The 21,162-nt window shown below is 36.2% G+C and overlaps 1 protein-coding gene across 3 annotated transcripts in view; it reads left to right on the forward strand.

Moving 5' to 3' along the window:
• LOC120424875 (uncharacterized) overlaps window positions 1-21,162 on the forward strand; it is a 413,383-nt gene that overhangs the window by 124,126 nt on the left and 268,095 nt on the right. Inside the window, exons 1-2 of one of the 3 annotated variants that reach the window (XM_052709229.1) lie at window positions 9,934-10,090; window positions 11,322-11,394. The exons of the other annotated variants lie outside the window; for them this stretch is intronic. The gene's annotated coding sequence lies outside the window, so the exon portion shown is untranslated. Of the gene's footprint in view, window positions 1-9,933; window positions 10,091-11,321; window positions 11,395-21,162 lie in introns of those variants that run through there. 3 annotated transcript variants of the gene reach the window in all.

Raw genomic sequence — 21,162 nt, forward strand, 5'->3', positions numbered from 1 at the left:
TAGGCTCCCCTGCCATGTAAATCAAGTAGGCCCGGTACCCCATTTGAGAATCGCTGATCTAGAGCAGAATTAATCTTGTTTTTGTGACAGTATCTTCTTGTTGCTACTTTCAAACAATCTGTCTATTTTGAGATATTATCATTCGCATTTCTGAAATCTTATTAAAATTTGTGCCACGTTACCGGCGCAAGATAACCTCAACCCGAGTCACAAGACCACTGCTTCTCCCAACAAAGTTTATCATTATCGCAAATCATTCCCCTCGAGAGGCTCTATTTTAGCCACAATCAAGTCGCAAGCTCAGTTGCCTTGGAAACTAAACCTGACTCTGGCCTGCTGGCATCCAGAGTGCAGCCTCTGCCAGCTGATTATTGCAAGTGCCAACTCCGGATGAAGCCATCGGGCGAAACGGCAAAACCGGCTTTGCCTCCATATCTGGCCTGGCCTTAAGCAGATCAACCGATAAGATAAACGCCCAGAACGGGACTGCCGATGCGGGCCAGCTTCTACGACCTCCCCCCGGGGACCCGGTTCCTCTCCAGAGTTGATCAAGGCCAATTGAATTGCTGATGGTTTCTCCATTTTTGCTCTCTCGCTCTGGGGCTTATTCCAAATATGGACAGGACGGCCCGGACCTTGTCCGCAGCAGGCTTTGGGTTTTTTGGTTTCTGGTTCTGTTCACTGAATAAGGGACGCTGTCAAATGAAGTGACAACTCATTAAGAGAATTGTTTGGCCATTTCTCAAGAGGCTGGCCTTTCGCTCGGCTGCTGGCCACTCATCCGTAATGGTACAGAACCGAAGATGCGAGACGGCCCAAATGACAATTTGGACTGCTAAAGTTCTTTCTACACTTGCCGCCGCAATTACCAAGTTCGGTGAGTTTTTGCAAGTGCAGGGGTTCCTCACAATGAAAATCCATTTACAAAATCAAATTACAGGTCAAACTTTTGGAACCCCTGATTTATAGGGTTACCAAGCCGAAATGAGGCGTTTGTCGTTGTTGCTGTTCCTGTGCCCTTTAAGGATTCCCCGTTTTCACACGGCTGAGCGACTCCGTGCGGAAGCTTTATGATCCGGGAAAGGTCAACAAGAAACTCCCCCACCTTCCAACCTCCTCCGGAACCGCCGGAGACACACTCCATTGTGGGAGTGTTTTAATTCGATTTACTAACTGGTTGGTCCGGGGGTTGGTTGGTGCCAACGACATATTCCGACGCGCGCGGACCCTCATGCATAATGCTCGGTATAACGAGGCGGCTCACAAGTGCCATGAACATAAAATAACCCCGGCTGGAGAAGGTCCAATCAACTGTGTAGACTTCTCTGGGTCTGGCTGAGGAGCGCTGAGATGATGGTCCGAGAATGGAACAGAAACTGAAACTGAAGAGCAAACCCCGGACAATGGGGACAAAATGAATTAATAATGTATGCCCGGGATAGAGGAGGGAGAGAGAACTAGTGCTTAATTAATTATACATCTTGAATTGGGTCGTTTGGTTATGATTTAAGTGGGAAGTTGTCCTTGGGACAGTTTTGATAATGTTTAATGTGGAATTGAATGAGCTACGCTAATCAAAAACTTGGCTATTTGTATTTGCTCAAGTATTACGTTATCAATAAAAAATGTTGCAATTCCGCTGTGAAAATACCAATTTTTTCTGTCTTTCGAGAGATACGAAAAAGCCTACCTTTCCACACAAGAAAACAGTTTTGAAAAATTGAACTTTTCAGCAATGTTTTGAAAGGTACTCCACAGGACCGAATCCTCATCCTAAGCCATAGAAAAAGAATGTTGTCGCCAAGTTATGAAAAAAATGTTTTTGTAATTATAGAAATCTACTAAAAAAAATGTTCTTGACTTCAGTTATTAACACTTGTACGCTCGGGTAGTATTTTTGAGGTAGTTTTTTATCTTAAAAATTGGACGCTTCCGGTTGCAAAAGATCCGGAATTTCTTCTTGTTTAAAAAAGGACGAAAAATATGGTCCAGGATTACTGGAGATGTTCCGGGTTGGTTTTTTCGGGAATTTAAGTTTTTTGGGCAAAAAACTATTTTATAACATAAAACAATGCCTAACTTTATCATTTACTTATATAACACGCTTTATAACATAGTTAAGTGCAATAACTTGATATGTCCAAGACCTTCGGGGACTCGGGACCGGCTCCAAGTGGCCATCTGATGACCCAATGTTGGTACATTGGTCAAAAAAATAAAAATGCTACATTGGCGTAAACGTCAAATATGTCAAGCGACATGTCAAAACAGGTGGAAATGGTCTTATAAATTCAATTAAGCGACAGAAACCCAGTAACTTGTCATCTGGTCACTTTGGACAAATCCGGTGATTCCGGAATTCCGGTCCTAGCCGAGGATTTTTTCCCAAATGTTTAAATATGTCAAGCGGCATGTCAAAACGCTTGGAAATGGTTGTATAAATTCAATACAAATTTCAGAAACACATTTTGCAACTGGAAAGTACTTTGCTGATTTTTTGAAAAAGTGCACCGTTTTCAAGATACAGTCCAGACTCGATTATCCGAAGGCCTCGGAAAAATTTCACTTCGGATAATCGAAACTTCGGTTAATCGAATCAAGACAAAAAAAAATTTGCTGTTGAATTTATGATTGTCGAGCTTAGGAATAACCCTTTAATTACGCTCAAATGATTTAGAATGTTTAAATCCAAGATGGTGGCCAAAATGGCGGTGATGCAAAATTGAAAAAATGCATTTTATTTTTTAATAGGCAATCAACAACCAAATTTGACTTAAATGGTGTTGTAAAACTCAAATTTTATGTTAAAAACAAGAAAATGAAAAAATACGAAAAAAATATTTTTTTGTGAATCGATTATCCGAAGTCCCATACAAACCTTCGGATAATCGAACTTCGGGTATTCGAAACTTTGGATAATCGAGGCTTCGGTTAATCGATAATAACAAACCATTTTAACTGGAAAATACCAGTTTTCCATATTTTTTTAAATGCTTTAAAGTAGTTGAAATAATTGGACTTCTGGTTGCCGAAAAACAGCGAAAAAAAAGGAACAAGAAAATTTAAGTTTTTTTAGTTTCATCCAAACAGCCTTTCATTTGCTAGCCCCAATATCTCAGAATCTAATGTTCCTATTTTCAATGTAAAAAATTTAACGATTTGTGAAATTTTCTGTTTTTTTTTTCAAATAAGATATTTTAAAATTTTGAAATCAAGATTAAACTTTTAAAAGGATGTAATGCTGATTTTTTTTCTTCTGTGAAAAAAAAATTATTTAAGGTTGGTATTTTTTCCTTGTATTTGTTTACCAAGGTTGTGTACGATAAAATTATCGAGGTTCGATAACGATAACGATAATTTTATCGTCGGGACGATAACGATAATCTATCGTTATCGGTAACGACATTTCGATAATTCTATCGGCGAGACTTATTTTTAAATCTTTCTAAAATCGACTTAATTCAACCATATCATGTTATATTTTCAATGAAGTTCCAAAGTATGAATACTCAAAATTGTTCACAAATTACCGTATTTTTTCGAAATTACTGAAATTTTCATAATTTGCAATATTTGTATCAAACGATGCGAAATTGTTTTTGCTTTCACTTTTTTATAGAGTTTTTTTAAATACTAAAATTTTCACAAAATACCGTATTTTTTCGAAAAAACTCAAATTTTCAAAATTTACAATTTACAAAAAAATGTATGTTTTTTTGAAAATATTCAAATTTTCAAAATTTACAATATGGAATTTTGTATACGTTTTCACTTTTTAAGAGTTTTTTTTGAAAACTAAAATTTCACCGTAACCGTATATTTTCGAAAAAAGTCAAATTTTCAAAACTTGCTAAATGGGAAACGAAGCGAAATTTTGTATGCTTTTTCACTTTTTTATAGCTTTTGTTTTTGGAATTTCAGAAAAAATAAGAATGACGTATTTTAAAAGAATACTCAAATTTTCAAAATTTTGAGTAAAGTTAAGTTTTTAACAAAAAAAAACTCTAAAAAAGTTTGATACCTATTTTGCAAATTTTAAAAGTGCGAGTTTTTGTTCGAAAAATATCTTAGTCTGAGAAAAATTTAGCATTTTCCTAAAATAAACAAAAAAATGCAAAAAAACCATACAAAATATCGCTTTGTTTAAAACCCATATTACAAGTTATGAAAATTTGAGCATTTTCGAAAATTTCAGTATTTTGTGAAATTTTGCGTATTTCACGATAAAAAAACTATAAAAAAAATTAAAAAGCATGCACAATTTCGCTTTGTTTGATACCCATATTGCAAATTATGAAAATTTGAGTACTTTCGAAAAAAATACGTTTTTTGTGAACAATGTTGAGTACCCATTAGGATGTAACAAAAATGACTTTGAAACTCGGAGAAGGTGGGGCAAGTGTAACAAGCTAAGGAAATGCTCGTTAAAACCCATTAAAAACGAAAATGACTAAGACTTTGATAGAAAAGTTTCTGAAAATCCTGTTTTGCACTAAAAAAAAAGATTTTAAAATTATTGATTTACCGTACGTTTGACTCAACTAGTGGGGCAAGACGAACAACCCGTTGGGGAAGAGGAACAATGCATGAAACAACATGTTAATTTGCTAACAATTGAACTATTATCATTTACACAGATCAGATTAGAATGTATTTGAAACGTTACATTCATTTTTAGATGAAATAATTATATTTTACTAATATTTAAATTTTCATCATATTGCTATTTTTTTAACAATTGTTTATCAGTTTTTCAGTACTTTCAAGTATTTATTTTCGAATAAAATATGTTGTTGCAGCAATTCGTATTTTAATCCATATTAAAATCCATATGGTACACTTGCCCCAACTGAACAAGATTATTTAAAAGCTCTCAACAAAAATATTCAAATGATAAATCATACTTTATAATAGGTGTAAATCAATGATAGGGACACTACCGATCTAGGAAAAATGGCATTTTGATAAGATGAACTTAAAAACGAACCCTAAATCTTATTTTGGGCTTTCCAAGTGTTAGAAGAAAACAAAGGATTTGATAAAAAACACCATTCAATCTTGTGTCCCGTCGCGTTTACGTCGTTTTGGCGGTTACGTGGTAATAGAATTAATTAATTGCATTGCTAGTAACAATTCCTTATATTGTAAATTGTAAGAATAACGATCGTACGAGCGATTGTTCTTCTTGCCCCATATGGTCGTCTTTCCCCTACATTTTCAAAAAATATATTCTTAATGAAAGCATTGAAATTGCCATTGAAAAACCATTATCGTTATCGTTAGACGATAATATTATCGACGATAATTTTTATCGATTAACAACCTTTCAATTTATTTACAACATTGCCAAAACCTACACCTTTGTCGAAGACACCAAACTGATCAGAACAGAAGTGATTTTCGTAATCCAGCTTCCCATCCAGTGACACATCTCTGTTTGCACTCTCATTTGCTCTCCAAACTAATTACCCTCTACTAAGTAAACATCTCTCTTCACACCTGAGCCGCAACAATTTCCTAAAATTCCCGAAAATAAATCTTACTCGGGAGGTAATTTATCGGTCCCACCCAATCGCCCACTCGTCCAGCATCCAACCCCGGGCAAAAAAAGCGATCTCCCAAATTTCACACGTTTCGCCATTATTTACAAGCCTTTTTTGTAACTGTAACGCTGTTCAAACAACACCTCTAGAATGAAATGAAAAAAACCCGACGCGGACGACAAGTCCGAAAACAAATTCGGCTACAACTTATCGCTTTGGTCCTCAGCAAATATTGCGCGCTGGCCTCCCTCATTTGCTGACACAACAACAAAACCAACAACAACAGTTTGGTCCGCATTTGTAAACATAAAATTCTCCAAAACTTATTATGTACACAAACGAACACGAACCAACCAAGCACAGCACTATGCCTGCTTAGTTCAGCACAGCTCAGAACTCCCGTGGAGAGCAGGCCGGAGCAGCCTCTTCAGCTCGTGCAGTTCAACGCCTGTGCTCACACCTTCTCCTCCCTGCATCAACTCTTGAACTCTTCTTGAGAAGGCCCCTCCAGCACATAAAAGGGTGTTATGTGTGTGAGTACGGAACGGGAATGTGCCATGTGTTGCCACCACAACTCTTGCATAGACGACCTCTTATCGGCCTTTTGCGGTGATTCCACAGGAGTGTAGGACCTACTGCAGAAAGACCTTTGGCTAATGCTAATCCTCAGCCGCCATAAATCAACCTTTTACAGCGAACATCGTTGAGAGTGTTGAGCGTGTTCTTCAGAATTGGAAACATACCAGTCGACTCTCGTTACAGTCAACTGCTCCAGAACTCGAAATGTTCTCCAGCATCGTGTGCCAAAACAAAAACTCCAAACTCCCCAAGAAACTAACGCTCATCAATTCTCACATCACATCACATGAAAGGGGGCGAGGAGGATGAGTGCGTGAGGTGAGCGGTGAACATCAAGTTCGGCTTCTCACGCGAAGGGATACTGCGAGTTACTTTTGATCTCGCGTGTTTGCGTGTGATTCGCGCAAAAGATTGTGAGCTTTTGGTGTTTTGGCAAACCCTGGAAAGAAATCAGGGCTGAACAAGCAAACAAGAACGGGAATAGAAAGGGCTGCGAACTGGAACCATCATCATCGATAACATTGAGAGTCATTCTGTTAAAGAGTAGCAAGAAAATCAGAACTGAGAAACTCTGCGGGAGATTTGAGAGATGGAGTTGGGCTCGGTGATTGCTCACGGAATGAGGATGCTAGACGAGGAGCAATGATCTGTAGAGAAGGCAGCATGAGAGTGGATATGTTTTTGGTAGTGGGTGGTGTGGCGAGGGAGCATGGGAGTAATCCAACTAGTTGACGCTCTTAGAGTCAGACTATTTTCTCGTTTATATTTACTTATGCAGAAAGATGCATTTTGTGCAACTCACAATGCCTCACCTTTTGACCTTCATAGATAACCAAAATTCGATTTCAATCCTGAGATATTCAATAAAAACAAAAAAACTGCGTGCATTGGTGTCACTCTTCATATAACAAAAAGTTTCAATCTTGTTGTGCTATCTTGACACTCCCTTAAAATTGATGTAAATGCGACAACTGGCCAAAGGGATTTTAGTTCAGAACGCGTTTGACACACGTACATGCCCGACTACCGTAAACATTTGAAATTAAAACTCGGGACTCCGGTAACCAAATTCAACCAAACTTCGAGACAATGCACATAATTCAAACCAACCGAACAAATTGGTTTTGTTATTCAAGGTATAACATTATCCAGGTTTTTAAGCGAAGATGGCGTTCGAATGGTTAACGTCCGAAATGTCAAAATCGCGCAGTAGCACCAACATTAGAAAAAAAAATGTGGCTGTCATGCCATGGCACTCTTTTTTCGTAATGTTGGTACCACTGCGTGATTCTGACATTTCGGGCGTTCACCTTTCGAACGCCATTTTTGCTTAAAAAACCTGGATAATGTGTTTATCTCCATCGATTTGGCTAGGATAATTGCATTTAATTACAACTATACAGGTTTAATAAACATAGCCCAATCGACCCTCTGGTTGTCAATATCAAAGGGTCCATCGAGGAAGAGAAGAAGCATCAGTTTTAAGAACGATGCAAAATGAAGACTCGATTGAACATATTTTGTTTCTCATATCCGGCTTTGGGAGAGTATCACGACAAAGTCCCTTACCTAACCTTGGCAATAATCACTGCAAATAATTTAATCTTCAGATAATCGCATTGTGATAAAAAAAATATCGTTTTCTTCTTTTTGATTTTCAAGCTCCAATGTGTTCCCAAAATTTTTTGAATGAAAGGTGGTGTGTGATGAAATATTTAGAAAGTGTGTTTGGAATGGTAACAGACAAGCCCTAACAAACCCTAACGCAGGCAAATACATTTGAAATGGTTTTCAGTTGATAAGACTGCTATTTTGATGTTTCTTGAACAAATATTTTTCCTCTGATTTTTCGAACCGACTTTCAAGGGAGGTGGGGCGAACTTTGAAAAATATTTTCAACGGCAAAGGCTCTATAGGGACAACAAAAAATTTCGAAAGTGCTTCTCATTTTAATGAAAACGGAGCAACATAAAGGCCAAAACTTCAAATAAATCTGTACAGAATATTGAATACATGACCTTTTTGAAAAGTTAGTCTCGGTTTAAAATTTTATAAATATTTTTTTCGAAAAGTTGTGAAAATTTCACAAAAGTTAAATTTTTAACATTGAAGATTTAATATTTCTGAGTTATTGGTAATAGAAAATGAAAGGCTGTTCAGATGAAACTTTTAAAAACTTAAATTTTCTTGTATCTTTTTTATATCGGCTGTATTTCAGCAACCATAGGTCCAATCTTTTAGGTAATTTTATTAGAAATTTTCTCAACCTTTCGAAAAAAAAAAATACTTTCAGGCAGACGTGCATCGGCACTCAATAGCACTTGACAGTTTTTCTAAGGCCATGGCTTGGCAAAGGCACCAAATCAATTTGTTTCATACAATAAGTATGTTTTTTCATTGCACTATAAGTTACTGAACGACCGAAACCTTTATCTTCACTTATTCGCCAGTTTTAGCGATGAAGTGCTATTTGAGTGCTAAATAGCACATTTAGCACTTGAAATATTTGTGTTATTCAAATCACTATTAATTTGTTGGTAACGCACATTGTATAGTGAAAAACGATAATTATAGACATCGAACTAAAGTTTGATGTGTTGCACAGTGAGCAAAGATTCACTCTGCCGGTTTGCTTGGGCCATCATCTCAAAATGTAGTGAAGTGCTATTGAGTGCCGATGCACGTCTGCTTTCAGGTATGAACAATCATGGACACTACAGTCCAGACTCGATTATCCGAAGATTTGTTAAGGTCTTCGGATAATCGAATCATGAATTATTTTATTTTTCGTTTTCACACTTTCAATATAAATTCGTGTTCTGCGACCCCATTTTAGTCAAATTTAAGTTTTTGGTTGCCATTTAGCATACTAAATACATATTTTTAGTATTTTAACCCCACCAAAATGGGGGGCCGTCGACTTGGATTCAAAAATTCTAAATCACTTTAGAGCATGTTTGGGGTCATGTTCTTGAGTTCACTGCTCGATTAGAACATTTTTTTTTCTAGGTAAACTTTTAAAGAATGAGTAGGGGAAATTTTCGTATTTTTGGCAGGTTAAGCACTCGCTCCTAACTCCATCCAATTTGCTGATTTTCACTATTTAAACAACTAATTTTGCAAAAAATTTGATAGAAACTTGCTTGCTCACTTCTCATTGAGCTTTTTATCACTCAATTTCAGTTGAAAACGCTTTTAATTAGCTTTGATTGAATGTCAAAGTTCTGACCTGCCAACATTAGAGGCACGCTGGAATTAGATGCTGTTCCCCTAGTTGAGAATAACACTCTCGATCATCTCGGAATTTATTCGTTTCGCCCGTCCTCTTTTTTTCTCTCGAACGGCTCTGTCCTGATGTGGGTGTAATCATTTTTAAGGCAAGGTTTTTTTTTGAAAATAAAAAAAGTAGATGAATAGTTTTTTTTTCGAATCACCATATCGGGATCTGCCTTTTTTTTCTTTTTTTTTCTTTTTTAGATAATTATCTATATATTTTTATATGTAGAATAATCAAACTACAAACCATTCAACCACCAGAACAATAACCCGAGAGAAAGAGCATTATGCTTTCACCGATCATCATCGCTTCTCACAAAGAGCGCAAAAATCATCATCATTCAACAATCGACGAAGAGAGAGAGCGAAATCGATTGCAGCGCGCTCCCTCTGTTTCCTGCTTTGGCACGCGCCCCACAAGAGAGAGCTCGTTTTTTTTGCTTTCTCTCACGCGCTCTCTCTCCCCGTACACCTACACGGGATGTTGCGAGAGCACGCGAGAGAGCGTGTCGCAGCATTTTTGTCAAACAACGAACCGATGCTGATCTTTGGCCAGACTCCGCGGCTCATAACAGTGTGAGCCATCGTCCTGGTCTATCGCGGCTAGATTTTGCTCCTCGGTTTTCGGTGTCTCGTGTGTGGGTCTTTCTGGATTCTGTCCACTTTTTTGTGTGTGCGCTGGTGTTAAGAGTGTGAGTTTTTTTTTTGTTCTTTTGTCTAGTTTTTTTTAGTGTTGGAAGACTTTTTCCCTTCCTCTCTTGTTATCTGATATTGGTGTAATGTTATCAATGAAAATCTGCGAGGATATTTTCTTCCCAATGGAATAATCACACACTTTTTTCTGAGAGATTTCTGTGAACCATATCGGGCAGGGGTGTGTGCGTGTGAGCATTAGGGTGTGTGAAGGGATGTGAAAAATCTTCACAGGTTCTTTGAACCGCGCACGGAGGGAACAACTAAAGTGAAATTAATTCTGAAGGCTCGCGAGTCGAGTCGGGGAAGAACAAGAAGAGTTATGAGCCGTGTTCAAACTGTTACTGTAATTGAGCGCAATAAACGCGATGTGATGATGTTTTGAGTGTGTTTGTGGGTTTGTGTATGTGTGAAGAATATAAACTGGGCACTCAATTGAGATAATTGGTAAATATAATTGAAAAGGGGCACTTTGCGAGGAAATTTGTTCAACGAGGGAAGAAAGGAAGAAGAAAGTTGGACATCTCGAGAAGAACATGCCTGCTATTAATTGTGGGTAATAAAATCAATAAAGAATAAGGCAGACAGGCCTGCGAGAAGTGGCCGAAAAGTGTCCAACTCAAGGAAGAACACGAGCTGCCAAGATCGAACGAAGAACGTGATAACAATTTTATATACTTTATGGTCCAGAAAACGGTTCTGGAAGGGAATTGTGCGTGGGAGTGAGTCAAACCAGAGAGGGCACAAACCCGGGTTTGATAACGACCAGCAGAGTGTTTTAAAAATAAATCAAAGCTGATAACAGAGCAATCACATCCCAAGGAAGAGCTCTCACTCTCAAGTGGTAGTATTGAAAGGAAAAAATCCTGAAAAAAGACGAATGAATAAAGCCCAAAAATTAACGACCTCCTTTCACTACAAAAGAGCGCGAGGAGCCAATCCAAACAAATAATCTCCGTTAACAAGGATATATTGCTCAAAGCCCTCGAAAACCCCCGAAACATTCCATAGAGAGAAGAAAAAAGTGTGTCCACAGTGTGATTTATAGCCCCATTTTTCTGTTGTTTTCGAGTCCTCATCGCGAGAAGTCCCAAAGTGACACCAGAAAAATAAAGAACATACCCTCAGACCCCTAAAATAACGAGCTGGACGAAGAGAAAAACATCAGAGCAAACACAAGAACGAAAAAAAAAGTTGTAACGTTTGTGATTTGATAATTTTTTGTTGCAGAGTTGTTTCCTGATCCCGGGCTGTGTCGTCAACCGTCGTCGTTCGAATACTCCAGAAAGGACAAGGCCATAAGGTAAGGTGTTACTTTTATGATCATTGTAGATCCTTTCTTTTTTTGCTGACCCTGAAAGCGTCCCGTCGTATAATATGGAAATGATGCCCGTTTGTAGTTCGTTAGCACAAATGACCAACTTTTGCCATGCAAATTTGCGACCATCGAAACCCACGCGCGCAAAATCGACATCTTCTGGAATACTGTAACTCAAAAAATAAAACAGAGAACAGACCTTTACTTGGGGAGGGAAAGTTTACTCAAACGATATGGCCGATGGAAAAGTTTCGATGCCTTCGCTCCTACGCAGTTGGACTACGTGACTTCCTATAGAACTTGGAGACGAGTTCGATGCGGCAAACTGGACAAACTCAAACTGGAGATAGTTTATTTTCTTCAAGGTATCGAACTGAGTGATGCTGTTTGAGTTAAGTTAATGGGAACTGTTTTAGGTGTTTTCTATGGTAAAATTTATTTTATATACTAAGAGATTAACACAAGTTCAATTTTTTTAAAACTTCTATGGTTCTAACGACATGGAATCTCCTATGCCAGATTATTGTGATTAGATGAGTTCCTAAAACAGCCACTCAGTATTATTATTATTATTGAGTCAGTAAGCATACAGTACACCCCTACCAAAAATCATGATTTTTTGAGTTCCAAATCCCACTTTCCATACGATTTTTTGAGTTCAGGTACTACAACCATAAAAATGGTTATATGGGTTGAACTGAAAAATTCGTATGAAAAGTGAAAATCATGATTTTTGGTAAGGGTGTAAGATAAACATTTGTTTATGTTTATGTTTATGTTTATTTCTTTATGTTCATCTGACACTTTTGTCTTCATGAACTTGGGTGGGGAAAAGCCAGAGGCATAAAACCACCCTCAAGGACAACAATTATTACATTACAATGACCAATTACAATAGATAAACTTAGAATTAAAATATCACAGCAGCTATCACAGTCAAGATGTAAACAAGAGCGATCTAAGTTTGCTTAAAAAACTATTTACAGACATTCCGAAGTCAAACACGTCGTAGACACAATTGAAGACATCACACATCGCCCGAATCGGTTCGTTCTGCCCGTAGAGAGTACGCTGGAGATCAAGACGAAGGAACTCTCGTGTCCTGAGTGGCCTTGGCAGGACGTTGATATTCACTCTTTCCAGGATGTTGGGGGCGTCAACAGTACCTAAAAGAAGTTTTCCAATAAATGAGGCACGCAAAAATGTCCTACGTTGATCCAAGCTAGCCAAACCCAGGATTCTACGGCGGTTCTCGTAGGAGAGGGGAATGTTGTTGTCCGGTAGAGGATGGAAGCGCAAGGCGAACTTGGCAAACTTCTTCTGGACACGCTCAATCCTTGTTCTCCAGATTCGATCGTAAGGACTCCAAACAATAACCGCAAATTCCAGATGCGAACGAACGAGAGCATAGAACAGCACACGTAAACAGGACAGGTCACGGAACTCCTTTGCAGTTCTGATTAAAAATCCTAGATTCCTAATTGCCTTCGTGATGATGTTGCAGTAATGGTTGTCGTAAGTTAGTTTGGCATCCAGCAGGACACCAAGATCCTTCACAACATAAACCCGCTCCAGCGCGTCACCAATTGTAGGCGTTCCAAATGATAATGCTAATTAGTTCTTTTTTGCCTTCCTCTCCTTACTGAGGAAAGGCTATAAAATCACTCGGAATATGAACTTTTTAATTATACCTCCTAGACCTACCGTCATTTATACATATCGACTCAGAATCACCAGCTGAGCAAATGTCTGTGTGTTTGGCTGTTTATAGAGATGTGTACCGAAGCAATGTCACTGGAATATCTCGTCACAAGCTCAAAAGATTTTGGCCGGAATGGTTTTAATCGATCCGTCCTAACGTCCCCTAGGTTGCTATTTAAATTCATGCAGTTTTATCATGTATTTAAAAAGTTATTTTAAAAAACTGTTTCATATTAAATTAAAATTAGGGTAAAAAGGTGGTTTTTCATGAAACCCTCACATGTTATATATTTTTAGAAAGGTACTGAAATGATCTTGCTTGTGGACCACCCTTATCCCAAAAAAGTAAAGGTCCAGGAACTCCCATGCCAAATTTAAGACAAATCGAGAAATTTTAATGTGGATCTTGCTGGTTTGACGTGGAATTGCTTAAAATTGAAAAAGGGTGACCAGATCTTCAAATTTGTTGACTCTTTAAAAATGGTATTTCAGTTACGTTGAAAATCGTATCATTAGTTGCTGAGATGTCAGAATTTGAAACAATAAACTCTCTTTTTTCTGTTTCTAATTATTTTTATGGCTGTAGTCTCGCCCGTGTGGACCAATCGGACCGCGCACTGGACTCACAATCCAGAGGTCACCGGTTCGAACCCGCGGCGGGCGCTCTGAAAATTCTTTGTGTAAATATGGGTATTCGGCGCCATCACTCCGTGCCATACTTTCACGCACTTAGGAGCCCAGGGTGGCGAAGTCCTTGTTGATAAAACGAAGACACTAGTGGTTGGTACTAGCAATGGTAGCCACCAGCTATAAAGTCAACTTCGTTTCGTATTTCAGCAACCAGAGGTCCAATCCTCAAAATTACTTAGACAGATTCATAGGAAATTTTCTAAACATTCCTTAAAGATATTTTCAAACACGGACCTTTTTGAAAAAGTTATAAAAAATGCAAAATTATCACAAAACCAAGCTTTGAATGGAAATACAGCCCAGACTCGATTATCCGAAGACCTTGAAAAATTTCACTCCGGATAATCGAATCAAGAAATATGTGTTTTTCGTTGTCTTATTTTTGATTGTTGAGCTTAAGTATCACCCCTAAACTACGCGAAAGTGATTTAGAATTTTTAAATCCAAGATGGCGACTTATGAACACAAAACATGTTCATGTTTTCGAAGTCGCAAATTGTTTTTTTTTGTGTTCAAAAATGTAATTGAAAAATTGGCAGCAGCTGTTAATATAAAACCAAATGAGCAATTCTCTTGAATTTCCCAATTTTTTTTATCAAGATTTTGAATTTTGTATTTTTTAATTAGGATGAAACTATGTTCATGCATTCTTTATGTTGTCAAAAGAAGCCATTTTGCATCATTAATATACCTAAAATTTTGCGGACTAGTCTTACGAAATGAATATTTGTGACATAATTTCAGTTTATTTTTATTTGATTTATTATCACTAAAAGTTGTTTTTAATTTATTTATTTTTTATATGTTTCAGAGGCAAAAAAGGTCATGTTTTGCATCTTTTTCGGATGGTGCAAAATCTGGAAAAGAAAATTTTGCAAAAAATATTTCTTCTCTATAGAGATAATTTCGAGAATTGAGAAAAACAATTAAAAAGGGCTAAAAACACAAAAAATAGACATTTTCAATAGCTGGGCTAGATTTTTAAATTTAGAAAAAATATAATTTCAATTCAATTCAATTCGTGTTTATTATAATTTAACAGTTCTGCTCCAGGATGTTACATTTGCAATTCAGAGATTTGGAGAACCTTTCAACTGAGATCAATTCATAAGCCTTTACAGGGTGGGTACATGTTTCTAGGTTTAGATTTTACTAGCGAAGTGCTCTTTTAGGGAAAATAAATTTTGAGAAAAAACATTAGATCTATGTAAAATATATTTTTAGGCGTTAATTTCCATCAAATCGCGAGTTGAAAAATTAATACTTAGATTGCACCGAGAAAATGTCATTTTACACAAATTGAAGCTTTAGGGGCTGTATCTTAACGACCAGTTCAACTAAGTTAAAAAGAAAAAAATATATGGAATTTTCAGAGCTTTTAGAAAATATTTTTTGCAGGGTACTTCCTTCATGAAGTATTTGTAAATTGTTTTACTTGAAAACGGTGCACTTTATCAAATAATGTGTTAAATCATTTTTAAATTGCAAATTTGATTTTACATCTTAGTCCTAGGCTGACTCAGGACATCCCAGCACAGCAGCAAAGTAGTTCACCATACTCACTGAAGCTATGCTGGTATGTTCCGAGATCAAAAACCGTCGACCTCTTGCTTGTTACGGTGGTAGACACACCGATCTTAACTCCAAGCAGTTCTTGGATAACCCAGAACATCTTAATAAGTTGTTCAACAAGGCACTGAAGCAGTCTGGGTAGAATCCGTTGTCAAAATCTTGAAGCTTCGACTTGTTTCTTTGGTAAGCACAAAATTCCCGGATGTTTTGGATAACCTAGAACATCCCAGGTGTTTCAAAACAATTCTAAAATGTTTTAATGATATAACTTAACAAAATACAATTGAAACATTTTGAAAATTCTCCTACAATTTACGAAATCCCAAAGATTCTTAATTCAAGTCATATTCTCAATATAAATCATGTTCATTCTTATTTTAAGTCATAACTTAAAAAAAAGTTGTGGAAATCGAGAATCGTTTAAAAAAATGTGGCTTACAAAAAGAATATGGTGTACCAGATTTTGCAGCATCTTTAACTCTAGCGAAAAAAATGCCTTTTTAGTGAAACATTTTCAAACAAATTTTGAAAATAAAAAAAAAATACGTTATTTGACGGTTTCCATGCGAAATCGACCATAAAAATACGATTTTGAACCGGACCATTTCCGATCTTAATAAAACTTGCTGGATCGTTTGTCCTACTCAAATCAACAACTCCTGTGCACTCAGTTTAGTAATTAACAATGGCATTTGAATTTTAGGAATTCTTTAAGTTTTAAATTATTGGTAATTACGTTTAGATTGAAAAAATCATATCTTTTGAAGCAGATGTTCAAAAAATCGATCGAAAGTGTGTTTTAACGAAAATCGTGCGCTCTTTTCAATAAAAATATTTCCAAAAGCCGAAACTTTCATTTTCGATCAAAAAACAGCCAAAAATTAAATTTTCTTCGAAAATCAGGCTGAATACACCCTTTGATTCAAAATTTGCCATTACCATTCGAAAGAGCGGACAATTTCCCACTTTTCTTCCATAGACACCAAGTTGGAGCGAAAGCGTTTTCGAGTGGTTTGTAAATAAAAACCTTTTTTCGTTTTTTTTTAATTTTTTCCAAAAAACTAAATTACATGTTTTATGGCAAATTTTGTAACAGATCCCATTTTTAAACATAAAATAAAGTTCTGCTTCCGTGTTTTTGAGTTTTTCCTTGACCTACCAGTTTCAAATACATATAAAAGGAACGAAATAATTACTAAAGATAATCAAAAAAGATGCATTTAAAGTAACATTTCCTGAACCGCTTATGTTATGGAAAAATGTTTATCTCATTCGTCAGTGTTGTCAATACCTGCAAAATAGTTTTTTTTCCTATTTTTTTCCAAATTCATCTGGAAACATCAAAGAGTTTATCAAAACTGTTTGCGTAGATTTGTAGCTAATTATATCCAGAATAAATTTGCAGAATAAACATTCTATTTCATCAAATCTCTGAAAAGTTACAACAATTTTTGTATAGAAAAGCTGCAAATTGTAAAATTCTGTGATATTTATTTATTCCCTTTTCGTGCTACTATTACTTAAATTACTTCAGGATGACAAATCAAAAATCGTGTGTTGGATTTTAATTTTATTTTAATTGTAGAAAAAAAACACGTTGACAAATTATTGAACATCTAACAAAATTCTGCTAAGCGACTTAGGTGTATTGTTGAATAAAAATGTTGTATTTACGGTGTTCCAATACAACAATTTTCTAGGCAAACGGCATGGCCAAACTCTAAGGTGATCGGATCGGCTTCAAATCTTCGGGATTCTCTACCCAAAATAGTTTTATACATAATTTTTGTTGGGTCATTAGAGTGGTTCCTGGAACGTCAGTGTGTGCTTTAAAATGGTAATTATGGCGATTTTGAAAAAAAAACACAAATTTCCAAAACCATTACTTGACATTGTTTCAACCAACTTTAGTTATCCGGTTTGTACAAGAAAAGTGACTAATTTGGCTTTCAAGGAAAAATACGCATGAGTTCAGTTTAAACGGCGTTTGCCAATGATTATTTAAAAAATACTCAAAATTGTCATCTTTGAACCGCCCTGACGCGACAGGAATCACCCTAAAACCCAAAAAAAAAATAGGAAAAAAAACTATTTTGCAGGTATTAACAACACTGACGAGTGAGATAAACATTTTTCCATAATATAAGCGGTTCAGGATGAACCTTTTTTGGTTATCTTTAGTAATTATTTCGTTCCTTTTATATGTATTTGAAACTGGTACGTCAAGGAAAAACTCAAAAACACGGAAGCAGAACTTTATTTTATGTTTAAAATGGGATCTGTTACAAAATTTGCCATAAAACATGTAATTTAGTTTTTTGGAAAAAATAAATAAAAAAAAAACGAAAAAAGGTTTTTATTTGCAAACCACTCGAAAACGCTTTCGCTCCAACTTGGTGTCTATGGAAGAAAAGTGGGAAATTGTCCGCTCTTTCGAATGGTAATGGCAAATTTTGAATCAAAGGGTGTATTCAGCCTGATTTTCAAAGAAAATTTAATTTTTGGCTGTTTTTTGATCGAAAATGAAAGTTTCGGCTTTTGGAAATATTTTTATTGAAAAGAGCGCACGATTTTCGTTAAAACACACTTTCGATCGATTTTTTGAACATCTGCTTCAAAAGATATGATTTTTTCAATCTAAACGTAATTACCAATAATTTAAAACTTAAAGAATTCCTAAAATTCAAATGCCATTGTTAATTACTAAACTGAGTGCACAGGAGTTGTTGATTTGAGTAGGACAAACGATCCAGCAAGTTTTATTATGATCGGAGATGGTCCGGATTTTTAGTGGTCGATTTCGCGTGGAAACCGTCATTTGAGAATTCAACTTTTAGTTGGTAATAAAAACCATTTTTAATAAATCGAAATTTTTTCTTCCTTAAAAAAAGTCCTAAGCATACCCTACAACTTTGCCAAAGACATTAAATCGATCAGAAAATCTCCTGTGAACGTAAATATTTTCACAGGACCATTTTAAATACCAAGCCCGCAAAATTGTATGAAAAAACTAATGTTGCAAATGGATTCTCTTGACATAGGGAATGCATGGAAAAAGTTTAATCCAAAAAAAAAACAAAGATAGCCGATTGGCGAAAACGTATACAATAAATTACTAAAATAGAAAAAACACAGGAAAAAATAACAACAAAAAACCAATATTTGTAAAAATTGGTCAGTTTAAAAAAAATCGTCTTGGGCCATGACATTCTGAATAGCATCACTGCAACAATTTTTTTTTTGTCACCCAAATCATGCAACGCAAATAACCAACTCTCACACGACTAATATCCATTTATTGCGCATCAAAACATAGACTTCCATTCGTGCGATTTCGAACTCCGCAATACCATAAAACAAAAGTGACAAGATTATTCTCGGTGTGAACGGGTGGTAAATCGGGTCCAATCTTGGCCTGGTTCGCTTGTCATACCGTCATCGTCGGTCGGTTCCAGGAGTTTGCGCTTGGAATCGGTGACAACTGACGGCGTCGACGAAAAAGGAATGAACTGCATATTTCACGCACATAAAATCCAATTTTACGACCTGTTTTATATTTATTATCATCTAATGTCACCAGTTTCGCCTCCATCATCGTCATCCTTTTTTTTGCGCTTTTTTTTTTGGTAAAAAGAGAAAAGAACACTTTTTTGCTTTTTTTATTTTTGATGTCTTCTTTTTTTTTGGTCTGCAGAGCAATATTTTGGTGTAGGATTTGCGGGATTTGTTGCCTTTTGAGCAAGCCTCAGAAAAAGGTAAACCTAGATGGATGGCTGAAAGAGCGCATTAAGAAATCAGACTTAGGTTGATTGCTGTCATAAATCGGTGTTGATGCAGAAGAAAGGGGTTCAGCGAATATTCATTCCAATTAGCCGACTTCCATAAAAATTGACATGATCTTCCTGTGCGCGGTCTTTTTCAGAACTAGGTACCAAAACAGTACCCAACATCCCTCTTTCTTGTAGTTACGGCTGCGCGCTCCCTACGGACAACAGAGCAGCCCTAATGCTCGTTGCTCCCAGTTCGCGGTTAATGTTGCTTGTACAAAAGTTATGAGTTGGAACTCCGACGTCTGAACCGCATTCTCCTCCTCCTCACACTAAATCCCTCAAGGGCCACAACTCCTTGGCCGCACATAATGTAGGTGCCTTTATGTTGTATACGTACATGGCGGGTTGACGATGCTGGACGTTGCTGAACGCTAGATGTACAGCATGTATGCTGCATTGCTACACCCAAACAAAAAACTTCTGACAATTGGTGTGACTATGAAGTGTTTACTTGTTTTACGTTACCCGAGCAGACGGTAATAACAAAATTCATGCCATTTCAATAACAAATATTTTTATAATAACAGAAAGTGTTACGGAATCTTCTTGAAAAATCATTTTTTGCATAAGGATTTAATAACAGTTTATGTTATCATAACCAAATTTGTTATTGGTCTGATATTGGTTGAATGCCAAAACAACTTTGTAATAACATTTTTTGTTATGGAAGAATACCTCCAACTGTTAGTGGGATGATCGGATTAGTTGATAAAATAACAAAAAAAATAACAAAGATTTGTTCGAAGAATAACTTAAAATGTTATTAGTCTGTTATAACAATAACAAAAAATCATAACGGCGAAAAACAAAACTTGTTATAAATAACATAAAATGTGATTGGCCTAGTATTTTCAAATAACAAAAAATGTTATTCCCACGTTATTTCCGTCTGCTCGGGAAACAAAAAATCTCTGACAACTGATGCGACTATGAAGTGATTACTTGTTTTACGCTACCCGAGCAGACAAAATTCATGCCATTTCAATACAAAATACTGTTATAATAACAGAAAGTGTTACGGAATCTTCTTGAAAAATCAATTTTTGCATAAGGATTTAATAACAGTTTATGTTATCATAACAAAATTTGTTATTGGTCTGATATTGGTTGAAAGCCAAAACAACTGGGGAATAACATTTTTTGTTATGGAAGAATACCGCCAATTGTTATTGGGATGATCGGATTAGTTGTTAAAATAACAAAAAAGAATAACAAAGATTTGTTCGAAGAATAACTAAAAATGTTAATAGTCTGTTATTACAATAACAATCCAATAACAAAAAAATCATAACGGCGAATAACAAATCTTGTTATAAATAACATGAAATGTTATTGGTCTAGTATTTTCAAGTATCAAAAAATGTTATTCCCACGTTATTTCCGTCTGCTCGGGAAACAACTTTGTGATAACATTTTTTGTTATGGAAGAATACCTCCAACTGTTAGTGGGATGATCGGATTAGTTGTTACAATAACAAAAAAAAATTAGAAAGATTTGTTCGAAGAATAACTAAAAACGTTATTAGTCTGCTATTACAATAACAATTCATAACGACGAATAACAAATCTTGTTACAAATAACAAAAAAAATATTGGCCAAGTATTTTTCAATATCAAAAAATGTTATTCCCAAGTTATTTCCGTCTGCTCGGGAATGACATTGACGTTTGTTGGTTCAGTGGTAGAGCAATTGAGTATCAATCCAAATTCCTGGGTTCAAATCTTGATTTAAAAAACTTTGTTTTTAACTTTTTTATCTGCAAATTTACACATGCAAGAGTCCGTCTTCTGTCATGTCAAATAGTTTTTAACCTCCCACGTTTGAGTGCACGCGTGAAGAGAGGAAGCAGTTTAACCAGATTGATACACTACGGTTACTTAATGTGCTGCTGCCATTAGAAGAAAGGCGGTGCGTGAAGTTGATGGTGGCGGGACAGGATTTCGGAGATGGGAGGAAACA

This window comes from Culex pipiens, chromosome 3 (genome assembly GCF_016801865.2).
Source record: "Culex pipiens pallens isolate TS chromosome 3, TS_CPP_V2, whole genome shotgun sequence".
In the NCBI taxonomy this organism is placed as follows: domain Eukaryota; kingdom Metazoa; phylum Arthropoda; class Insecta; order Diptera; family Culicidae; genus Culex; species Culex pipiens.